The 12,074-nt window shown below is 40.8% G+C and overlaps 1 long non-coding RNA gene across 2 annotated transcripts in view; it reads right to left on the bottom strand.

Moving 5' to 3' along the window:
- LOC142068670 (uncharacterized) overlaps positions 1–6,890 on the bottom strand; it is a 115,194-nt gene extending 108,304 nt beyond the window's left edge. For both annotated transcript variants that reach the window (XR_012664591.1, XR_012664592.1), the window contains exon 1: positions 6,671–6,890. This is a non-coding gene — a long non-coding RNA (uncharacterized LOC142068670). The remainder of the gene's footprint in view (positions 1–6,670) is intronic.
- Between the last annotated feature and the right edge of the window lie 5,184 nt (positions 6,891–12,074).

Below are 12,074 nucleotides of genomic sequence, written 5' to 3'. Positions count from 1 at the left end.
ATCTTAGGGCTGAAGGTACACTCATGATCTATCTATCCCTAACCAATTTGCCGAAGAACATTTACAGAGCTGGGAATAGAACCCAGACATTCTGACTCAGCCTAAGCCACTAGATCACATACTGCCTCCCTTAGCTAGTTATCCTGTCACATTGAATCCCTCTTTAACAGACCCAGTGAAAGCAAAGCAAACTCGTTTCCCAACGGATTAGCAAATCATAAATAAATTCCATTTTATTGTTGGAAAGGGAAGAACAATTGCTTCCTATTTGAGCAAAGAAAAACAGCAAAACCTGCATTTCAAATGATTGAACTGACTTAGATTTCTCATTTAAAACAACAAACATTTAGTTGCATTTCTCATAGAGGGCGTGTGCACTTCCACTGAAGACAACAGGATAACATCGGGGTGTGAACCAGTGCAGATTTTGGCACTTTTCTCTAACCACTCTAGTGTATTCTTTATGGCAAAAACATTACATGGTTATTTCAGGTATCTGCCATACTCAGACACTATGGAGTGAGGCAAAGCCTTAGTTCTGAATTGTCTTGGTTTGTGTCAGTGTGAGTTAATGGGATTGCAGCTTAATTGCTGTCAGATACATAGTACTATTTTACTGTTCTGTATCCCTGCCAGACCATATCACCTACCACTAGAAATGCACTGAGTGTGCTGTAAATAACAAGGTGAATACCACAGGGACTAGGATTTCAAGTTGCTAATGACTTGATAGCACCTTTAAAATGTACAGCCTCATATTGGGTTGGCGCATAGTCATGTGGCCCCATTGGGAGCACTGGCGGCATTCTATGCCCCCCAAATTAAGTAGTATTATCATCATTTTAGACACTGAATAATGGTGGACTGAGAGATGAAGTGATTTGCTCAAGGCCAAATCAGTGCCAGAAAGACACCACAGTCCTAATTCCCAGTCTTGAATTTTAACCAAAGACCATTTGTTGAACCTCAGTAAAATAAGGTAATTTCATGAATGAATATAAAAATTAGAAAATACAGTGAGAAGTGTAAAAACTAATTTTTCAGAGCAGAAGAAAGCCTTGTGGGATGGATAGCAGAACATGGACTGTTTTATACAGACTGCTTTGGAGATATATTAACTTATAGTGCACATCACTACCTTCTAGTGAATGGGCTACTTTGTAGAACTGCTTATGTGTGCAGGAGCAAAGTTCACTCTCGGTGACTCTGCTAATGGAGAATTTGCATTAGCTGACACAGTGTAATGCTCCTCTGTGAGCTGGAATTGCAAAGTTTGCATCCCAGTGCTGAAACTGGGCCTGCTCCTACGTCCATTGAAGTCAGTGGAAAGAGTCCCTTTGACTACAGGGTGCATTAGATTAGATACTTTGCGTATCTGGCTGTAACTGCAGTGTCTGCGTATACAAAGTTCCTGGATCTTTACACTACCTTGCGACATTTCATCTTACTGCTCTGGGAGGCACATGTGAAACAGAAAGCTGATCCCCTCCTAAGTAAACCCACTTCCTTCCCCAAAACATCATGGAACTAACATGCCATTTGCTGCCATTATATTATTAACTCTGCTTGTATGTTACACCTCTTCCCCCACCCTGTGTCTGTATTGCCTATTTAGACTGTAAGCTCTTCAGAACAAGGACCAACTATTCCTCTGAGTTTATATCATGCCTAAACAAAAAAGTGTTAGCTTTTTCCCCTTAGCACCCATCTGACAGTTACATGAATGGAAATTCTGAGCCAGGCAGTGGCCTCATTTACATTATCGACAAAGGGATGATCTAAGCCTTTGATCTCAAAGTAATTCAGACAAAAATATCATTACCACCACCCATATCAAATGGCCTTTCGACAATACTTCCCTGCCCCCCACCCCCACCCCAAGGAACTGAAGTCCTGCTTTGTTTTCATTCTTCACAATATTGTCTGTTTCTGAAGTTAACTGTCCTGGGAGGTTGAAAAGAACACCCATTTCATTCAGTATGTTATAAATCATACACTCTGCCTCTACCTCAGGGATAAGGCCCAGGTTGTGACATTTAGCTATTAGCTCCTTTGGGGATGTTGCACAGCTGCCCTGCTCCAAGGGTGCCATCAGTCCCTGAGCTATCCAGAACTTTAGCCAAGCAGGCACGTTACACCATCCCTTGGGAGAGGGCAGCCTGCTCTCCTACTGTACCCAGCCAGCTTCATAGGCCAGTGGCGTGTGGGAAGATGAAGGCCAGGGTGATTTCCACCCCCAGTGACACCAGATGGGATGAGTACTTTTGAGGGGATATGATGCCTGCCACCCTCTCCCCACCTAAGCTCCACACTTGCACCAGAGATAATCTAGCCATAAATACTTAATTCTATTATTTGTATTATTGTAGTGCCTACAAGCCCCCAATCATGTGCTAGGAGCTGACAAATAGAACAAAAAGACAATCCCTGCCCCCCAAAGAGTGCTGCAATAAGCAAGTAACCAAACATAACTGACACACCTGCCTCTCCCACAGCAGGCAAACTTGATGGTATCCCTGATCTGCATGGGTAAGTACCTCATGGGAATCAAAGCCTTTCACCTTAACATTTCTAGCTAAGTAGTAACCAAAGTGCATCATCAACAACTGGTTGCTCTATAGCTCACATGAAATGTTTGCTGGTTGGAGTCCAGTGGGCAGTGGTTTTATGTAAAAAACCATCACAACTGGCACTTGTCAGCCAGCTCAGCAGAGAGAGCTAAAGGTTCATTGGAATTAGATATGAAACACCCTCCAACCTCAAGTGATCCCTTCCACGTCAGGGATATTGGGTTCAAGGCAGGTCTAACTGGTGGGGTGGGGTTTAATGGCCTGTGATGTGCAGGAGGTCAGACTACTTTATCTGGGGGTCCTTTCTGGCTTTAAATTCTATGCCTCTCTGTACTTCAATCACATCAGGAAGAGGATGTGAGGTAGTTTGCCTCTGCCATATGTGATCTGTGGATCAGCATAGGATCTTCTCTTTCAGAGCTCTGAGCCCAGCACCCCTCACGAACACTAGCCTCATTACAAAAATTCTTAAAAACAGCTTCACCAACCTGATTCCCCCCCCCCTTTTTGGGGTACAATGCATCACAGATTCTAAACTGGCTTTAAATTCCATAATTTTAAGCAAGCTTCCTTTCATAATTGTGTTACTCTTTACTGATTCTCCCCTACCATTGTAATGATATTAAAGATTAAACACATTAGTACTTAGTGGAATTACACACTAGCAAATGAACAAAAATAATCAGAAACGAAGGACCTACTTAACGGAATGGATAGTGCAAGCTTAGAAGTGTGGTTTCCTCCTTCTTTTGTCATTTGCTCCATTGGTGTCTCAAGCAGCATCACTTATGTAGTTACTGGAATGTAAAACCGCCCAGGAGGTCCTAGTAGTCCTTGTCTACCATTGCCATTACATGTCATTCCCCTCTCCTTTCTTATTCCCTGCTAGTGGCCAGCCATCCTTCCTTATTATTCAGAAGAACAACAGCCACGCTAACATGAATCGTTTCAGAGTAACAGCCGTGTTAGTCTGTATTCGCAAAAAGAAAAGGAGTACTTGTGGCACCTTAGAGACTAACCAATTTATTTGAGCATGAGCTTTCGTGAGCTACAGCTCACTTGAATCAGACTCACAGAAGTGTAAGAGTGAAAAGGACCTCAAGAGGTCATCTAGTCCAGTCCCCTGCACTCAAAGCAGGACTAAGTATTACCTAGACCACCCCCGACAGGTGTTTGTCTAACCTGCTCTTAAAAATCTCCGATGATGCAGACTCCACAAACTCCCCAGGCAATTTTATTCCAGTGCTTAACCACTCTGACAGGTAGGAAGTTTTTCCTAATGTCCAACCCCTTGCTGCAATTTAAGCCCATTTCTTCTTGTCCTATCCTCAGAGGTTAAGAAGAACAATTTTTCTCCCTCCTCTTTGTAACAACCTTTTATATACTTGAAAACTGTTATCATGTCCCCTCTCGGTCTTCTCTTTTCCCGACTAAACAACCCCAGTTTTTTCAATCTTCCCTCACAGGTCAGGTTTTCCAGATCTTTAATCATTTTTGTCATCTTCTCTGGACTTTCTCCAATTTGTCCACATCTTTCCTGAAACGTGGCACCCAGAACTGCACACAATACTCTACTTAAGGCCTAATCAGTGCCGAGGAGAGCAGAAGAATTACTCCTGCTAATACATTCCAGAATGATGTTATTTTTTTTTATATATTATTATTATTAAGACTATTGACTCATGTTTAGCTTGTGATCTACTATGATCCCAGATCTCTTTCTGCAGTATTCCTTCCTAGGCAGTCATTTCCCATTTTGTAGGTATGCAACTGACTGTTACATTTGTCCTTATTGAATTTCATCCTATTTTCTTCAGATAATTTTTCCAGTTTTTTGAGATCATTTTGAATTTTAATCCTACCCTCCAAAATGCTTGCAACCTTTCCCAGCTTGTTAATATCCACAGTTTTGTAAGTGTACTCCCTATGCCATTATCTGTTCAAAGAAATTGAACAGAACCAGACCCAGAATTGATCCATGCAGACCCCACTTGATATGCCCTTTCAGCTTGACTGTGAACCACTGATAAGTACTCTCTGGAAATTGTTTTCCAGGCAGTTATGCACCCACCTTACAGAAGTTCTATCTGGTTTGTTTATGAGAAGTTCACGCAAGACAGTCTCAAAAGCCTTACAAAGTCAAGATATACCACATGTACCACTTCCCCCTTATCCACAAGGCTTGTTATCTTGTCGAAGAAAGCTGTTAGGTTGGTTTGACATGATTTGTTGACAAATCCAAGAACGAAACATACATTAAACTCCATTTAAGTTAGAGTCCCTGTTCAGAATGGAGGTCGAAATGTATAAAGCACTTTAAAAATGTTATTTCTGTGGCTTAATAATATCAAATAGGATCATCATTGCAACTTAAAGATGGTTTCAAATGAATGAGAATTACAAGATATCCAGGAAAACAATCTACTTTAGACATTTCTATGACACCTATCGTAATAAAGAAATTTTCAGCATGTAAGGCAGATACATATGGATTGCAATTGAACTGCAGATTAACCGTGTATGCCTAGGATTTAGTTGCTGCTGTCAAGAAAATATTCAGGTACCTCAGAGATTTGAGAGTCCAGGGGTCTCCTCCTTACCCCAACTAGCTTGTAATTATGGCTGTCATTTTCAGAACACTTACATAATATGACAAGCATCTGAATGTACTATCTATAGGACAATTGCAGTGTCCATAGCAAGATACTGGATCAGATTGTGAGACAGTCATGGCCTATAGCAGGAGACAAAGCAACAAGTTGAAGGATACCTGGTGTGTGCCATGTAACATATGGGATTAGAAGTATGTAACAAAGAGAACTCCCCAAAAATCATTTTAATGTTATTAGAGCCTTGGGAATAACAGCCCTTGACTCCTATATTTTCCACTGTGTCTAGATCTAGTGATGACTATACTTTAATAGGTTTTACTGGTCACTGTGCTCCACTGTACAGCAAGCATATGAGGTATGGGAAAGCACAACTTGTTAGATTATTGTTGTGCCAGAAGATAGTGATATATTGACTCTCTCTGTGGTTTTAGTAGGGCTGTGCAAACTGTGATAAAATTAACCAAAGAATAAATTGTAGTATTCTTGGCCTTTAGCAGTTAAATAAGGACCAGCTGGTGAAGTTAAGGGCCTAGGGTAAAACTAAATCTTCATCCAATAATGGACTACTTGACTGGACTTCATTGTAATTATGAACTTAATATTCTTACATAATTTCCAGCTTGGAAGTTTGTTTCCCTTCTGTTTTCCCAAATCACTTCCTATTGCAGAGGTGGGCAATTATAGAGAGGCAGAGCTGCTATTAAAGGAATCAATAGTCACATTGCTCAGCTCCAGTTTTGTTAACATCCTATGCCCTTCTTCTGTGAGACACAGTAATCAACAAATATGATGACCCATCAGCTTTGTTATTACACCAGATCAGTTATTTTGTTAAGAGGGTAGAGCAGAAGCAGCAAGCTAGAACCCACAACAGCAGGTAAGTTGTGGTATCCAGTCTTTTCAAAATCTGGTAAAGATAATAACATTTCCCAGAGTCAGGGTTTTAAAGAGAGTTTTTTAAAAAAAGTTCCCTTCAGCATAACTTCTAAAGCAACTTAACTAAAAGGAGAGTTATGTTCAGGCAAAGTATGAGAGAGCATCACTAAAGAGGTTTTGCAGCTAATATTCTCCTCTAAAGAATTGCCTAGCTTTAATACCAGCTAACCAGAACACCACCCCTGACTTCCCTCTTATAGTGGGCTGAGGGAATGACTTAATTGTCCACAGCTGGCCCAGTTGTAGCCCTGTACTTAAGACATGCAGCTGTAAGCTTCCCTTTCCTTTGTGAGACTGTATTAATCCTCTTTCTTTGCCAGCACTTAGTTAGATCTCACATACCTGTGAGAGGAGTACAGAGAAGTACAAATCAAACATTTTGATTTTGGCATTAAACAGTATAATCAGCACAATGTTAGTTTAGGACATTTTAAATGTATAAGAACTTTATTAATGTGATCCAGCACTATTACTGTGACTAGATGGGTTTCGAAAAGTCAGCAAATTGTATCACATATAGCTACTAGCTGGTTAAAGCCTCCAACTTCATACCTTTGTATGCTCATCTAGGCTGGGGAAGGTGGCTCAAGGTTAAAGAATGGTTCTCTCTCATATTTTCACTCTGTTGTCTTCCTTCAAGATAAAAAACAGCTCCATCCTTAAAGTGACTTTCAACTGGTATTTTTAAAGGGAAATTTTCCCCCAGGGTGGGAATTCTGATAATAAGAGACACATCCAAGCCCAGGATCTTACATTCTTTTGTTACTGTGTGAAACTGAAAGTGAATGTACTGCAGTGCTTGGGAAAGATGCCAGGACTCTGAGTTCTCTGCTTATCTGCAGAACTGGTACAGCATGAGCTACATGTGTTCAAGATAATTTCCCTTCCTCCTATGCCCTTCATCCCAATTTGGAAGGGACTGTACTAGGGATAAAGGTTAGCTCATCCTTCCTGTCCATGTAATCTTTGTCCACTCTGTCTTGTCTTAAAGGGGTAGTGTGATGATGGTTTTGGTGTTAGACACTTGCCTGCTAGGAGTGGGAGTTTTCAATATGATTTATGCTCCTCAATCTGAAATGCTTTTGAAAATCCCATTTCAGATTAAGATCAAGAGTTTTTCAGTAGTTAGTTCTCTCGGGTTTTTTTCCCTGAAGAAACACTGTTTATCCCTATGGAAGTCTTCCATTATTCTGTAGTTGTAAGATAACAAATGTTTTGTATAATATCAGAGGCTGAAATGCTCTTTAAATATCCTTGGTGATACACTTATAAATTGTGCCCACTGTGTATCAATTACGGCAAGCCAGTAGCAGGGCATATGTGATCAGTAATTATGTAGACCAAATGGCCCCATTCTCTTCACATTGTTGATATACTAACCACAATGTCTCCACATGCTTCATCACCACATGCCTGCTGTTTCCACTGATCTTGGTAACACCAGTATAAAAATGGAACAACTCCATAGACTACATTAAATTACTCTAGATTTGCAACGATGCTGCAACTGATCACAGATTCCAGTTCTGTTTCTTTTCTCTTGTAAAAGTGCAGATATCTAAAGCAGTCTTCTTTATAAATCTGTACCACTTTAAAATAATTTGTAGATACTGGGACCAGAATTTATACCTGCTCAGGAAGTGCCCAATGACATTCATGTCTCTGTGACTGTTCGAATCTGCTAGATGTATGTCACCAGCTGCAGAGGAACACTTGAAAAGAAAAGAAATGTAATTCCAAGCATGTTGTGCCTCTCTCTCTGTTGGTAATTCCAGTCATGGATATCCCAGCTGCTTGTCAATTTCAAAGCAAAATATCTCTGAACTTGCTAAGTCAGTAAGGAGATGCTCCTCTGTGTCTTGCTGCATAAAATTAGACACATGCAGGCAACTGTGAAGTGATTAAAGAAGTCTCTCGAGCTGCATAAAAGAGGACAGGTCTTGCTATAAACTTGGTTGCTGATTCTTCAAAGAGGTAAAAAGTGAGGGTACATCGAGATGGTTATGAGCTTCTGGTGCACTAATACGAGAATTTTAAGGAGCTGTTATACTCTGACAAGTGACTGATAAGTGGCATACTGGGGTTGAAGTTTATTGCTTCTGAATGACTTACAGATTTAATTTGCTCACTTTCCAGGTAAAATTTTTTTTCTAGCTAGCAGCTCTGTGTTCTTCCTGGCTCATGCATTTCATTACCACCCCTCTGCAGTGGGGACTTAGTTAAAATTCTGCTGCAGATGTGTAAGCCAATTTTTTTGTCCTACCTACTCTCCCAGAGCTGTATTGGTTCTGCAAGGCTAACAGGAGAATAAAGTAGTGAAAACTCATTTGTGTCATTAAAGTCAGCAGATGTAATTCAGAAGACACAATGTGAGAAGTGCCAGCTATTAACACACAAGGAACCAAATTCTGGTGTAGCTATTTTATGCCATCACTTATGAGCTCTTTGAAGGCCATGGCTGGTTGTTGCATCATTTTGCAATCCCACTTCCAGTCCAGGCAAAGAGGAAGGTGGATAGAAAGTTGGCTAGATTGTCGGGCTCAACGGGTGTGATCAATGGCTCCATGTCTAGTTGGCAGCTGGTATCAAGTGGAGTGCCCCAAGGGTCAGTCCTCGGGCCGGTTTTGTTCAATATCTTCATAAATGATCTGGAGGATGGTGTGGATTGCATCCTCAGCAAGTTTGCAGATGACACTAAACTGGGAGGAGAGGTAGATACGCTGGAGGGTAGGGATAGGATACAGAGGGCCCTAGACAAATTAGAGGATTGGGCCAAAAGAAATCTGATGAGGTTCAACAAGGACAAGTGCAGAGTCCTGCACTTAGGACGGACTTACTGCACTAGTACAGACTCAGTGGTAGCAGATGACAGAACAAGGAGTAATGGTCTTAAGTTGCAGTGGGGGAGGTTTAGGTTGGATATTAGGAAAAACTTTTCACTAGGAGAGTGGTGAAACACTGGAATGCGTTACCTAGGGAGGTGGTGGAATCTCCTTCCTTAGAAGTTTTTAAGGTCAGGCTTGACAAAGCCCTGGCTAGGATGATTTAGTTGGGGATTGGTCCTGCTTTGAGCAGGGGGTTGGACTAGATGACCTCCTGAGGTCTCTTCCAACCCTGATATTCTATGAAAGCAAAAATGAAAAAAAAAAAAATGAAATGAAACAGTTAAGCAAACATTTTGAACCATAAAAGGTTCAATTTGGGTTCAGTTCCAGTTCTGGGTGAATGTCCAGCAGGTTCCCACGTTATCTCAATTTACTCATCCACCCCTAGTGAGCACTAAGTGGCAGAAATCCACACCTGGGTCACAGGCACATATGCTGAGCCAGTGGCCTAAAGATTGAGCTACTACTGTTATGTGCATGTCACGCTAACAGGTCCAGTTCCTTTGTTCACAGGGACAGAATGTGCAGTTCCACAAATAGGCACAGTTCTACTGCTAAGGACAATAGAGAAAGTACATAGTCCAAGCATGTGTCCTCAGCCTCTGCATCCCAGAGAGCCGTGGGGGGGTCTCCATCCACGTTAACATGGCTGGGTTTAGGGGGCACACAGGGATCTGCCCAGTAAATCCATGACTGTGCCTATTCACTGACCAACTCTTACTAGGGCAGGGGTTTGCAGCTGTGGTTGCTGCAGCCTATGGGCTATGCAGCAATTCTGCATACTACACTTTTGCTGTTGTTGCCTGTCTTGGAGGGAAATTCTCTTTCCCTTGCTCTTGTGGAACTCCCCTATACAAAACCTCTTCACTCAGACTTTGCACAGGAGAACAAATTTTGGCCTTGGGAAAAACAGAAGAGTTATATAATATGCACTACAGTCACCATCTGTAATTAAAGGATATAAATCCTGTGACACTCCCAGCCGGTGTAGCCCAAGGTGCACACATCTTGAGATTCCTATAAAGCAGCACCTATAGTCATGGGGGACACAAATCACTTTATGATTTGATTTCCCTGTATCATAAAAATTCACAGTAAAGTCCAGTTACGAGTGTCATTAAAAATGGTCTTCAGTGCATGAAATGTTAGAGACATTTGAAATCCTGTGGAAAAATAATGTCCTGCTGAAGATCAAATTTTAAATCATCCTTGAGAGTCTAGAGGGAGACATGTCAGCCTTCAGCAGACAGGCCAAGGAGACGTGTAAAAATGTTGGCAAAGCATGTTCGGAAAGTGTCGTATAATGCAATTGGTGATTGTCTGTTCTTCTAGTAACACAGCACAATTATGAAGGACTTTGTGCCTTGCAGTGACTGTTTCATTGAAGAATAGTCAGAATGGATCAAATCCTACTCAAGTATGACTCCATTTAAAACAATGGATGAATTAATCAAAAAATAGTTATGGGGTACTTAAAATGACCTCATTCTGATCATGACTTACGCTAACATGAGTCAGTAGTAATGTCTTTAAAGTCAATGGGTTTAGAATCACTAGAGTTCAAAAATGTGCCTGATATGAAAAAATAAGAGTAACATTTCTTGCTTTCAAAACACCTAGGATTGTTTGTATTGTGATTTTGCTTCTATGGTGGAATTGTGTACTTACCAATTAGAAATGAGGCTAGAGAGCCTAGCTGGATCCTTTCAGAGTGTCCCCAATAAACTGTTTATCTAGTAGTGCATAGATTGATAGAGACTGCCACCTTTTAAACTTCTTCCCAGAAACATTAGCTCCTGAAAAAGAGAACAACATCAAGATCTGGGAAGAAACTGGCAGTTTTGCTTTGCGGGTATGTGTTCAAGCATTTTCTTGTGATTGATTTCCATGGATTTGTACCTTCTGAGGTTTTCTTTAAGGTTTGGCTTCAAACAAGCTTCAAACTGAGGCAAAAAGACAATATTAAAGAGTTTGACACACACCCATAAATCTGCCCAGGTTGGCTCAGCATTTTCATAAGGTTAGTGAACATTTTCAAATGCTTAGTTTGAGTTTTAACAGATTAACAAAACCTACTATTCCTATTCAGACTAGGTTTAGGGTTTGTCTGCATTGGGAAACTGACCAGCAGAACTATAGCACTATAATTACATTGCTATAGCCATGTCAGTGCAACTCCCCATATCCACTCTACACCAGAATAAATGTGATTGTATTCCACAACAGACTGTACACATGGGGAGTATACTTCATAGCTATAGCAGGATAACTATCCCACTATTATTTATGTATTTGTGTTACTGAAACACCTAAAAGCACTAGTCATGGACCAGGACTTCATTGTGCAATGCACTGAGCAAAGAGAGAACAAAAAGATGGTCTCTGTGTCAGTCAGTTTACCTGTGCAGACAAGCCCTTAGGTTGAGTTACAGAGTTCATGCTCAAGACTGATCCAGGGCTAAAATTTGGGTTTAGACTGAATGGCAATAAAATCTAACAAGCTTTCAAGACAGTGGAAATCTCGTGAGATCAATAATTTCACACAATGTATTGCCATCCTGAATGGTGGAAATGCTACAGATGCAGCCACTCTTATTAGACGGCAATTGCCTATGACTTGGAAACAGAAATAGTCCTTGTGGAGATTGGGAGTAAACTGCAGGAACAGTTTTGGATTAAAAGATTCTGGGCTAAAATCACAAACCCAAATTCAAAGGGGCTTGAGTTTGACATCCTGATTTAGGCCCAGGTCTACTTGTTATCAAACTATCACTCTATCCACTTTCTGCATTCTGTGATGTCAGTTTCAGAAGTTTGTCTTTTGAGTTCAGATTGTCTTGGGCTGTTCATATCTAAGACTCTAGCACTCAGACACTGATTGAACCATAAATGGAGAAGTCAAAATTCCAGATCTACTCACAAATCTTCATGTCCTCTGTTCTGTAAATATTCCCTTTGTCCCCAAATCTGTTCAGCCATTTCTCTAAGACTCCTGATTTGCAGAGCGGGGAAAACGTCAGAATATTATTTAATAATATTTAGTTCTTAGCACTTTTTATCAGTAAATCTCA

Source organism: Caretta caretta, chromosome 12 (genome assembly GCF_965140235.1).
Source record: "Caretta caretta isolate rCarCar2 chromosome 12, rCarCar1.hap1, whole genome shotgun sequence".
Lineage (NCBI taxonomy): Eukaryota > Metazoa > Chordata > Testudines > Cheloniidae > Caretta > Caretta caretta.
This window is presented reverse-complemented; position numbering and strand designations above follow the sequence as displayed.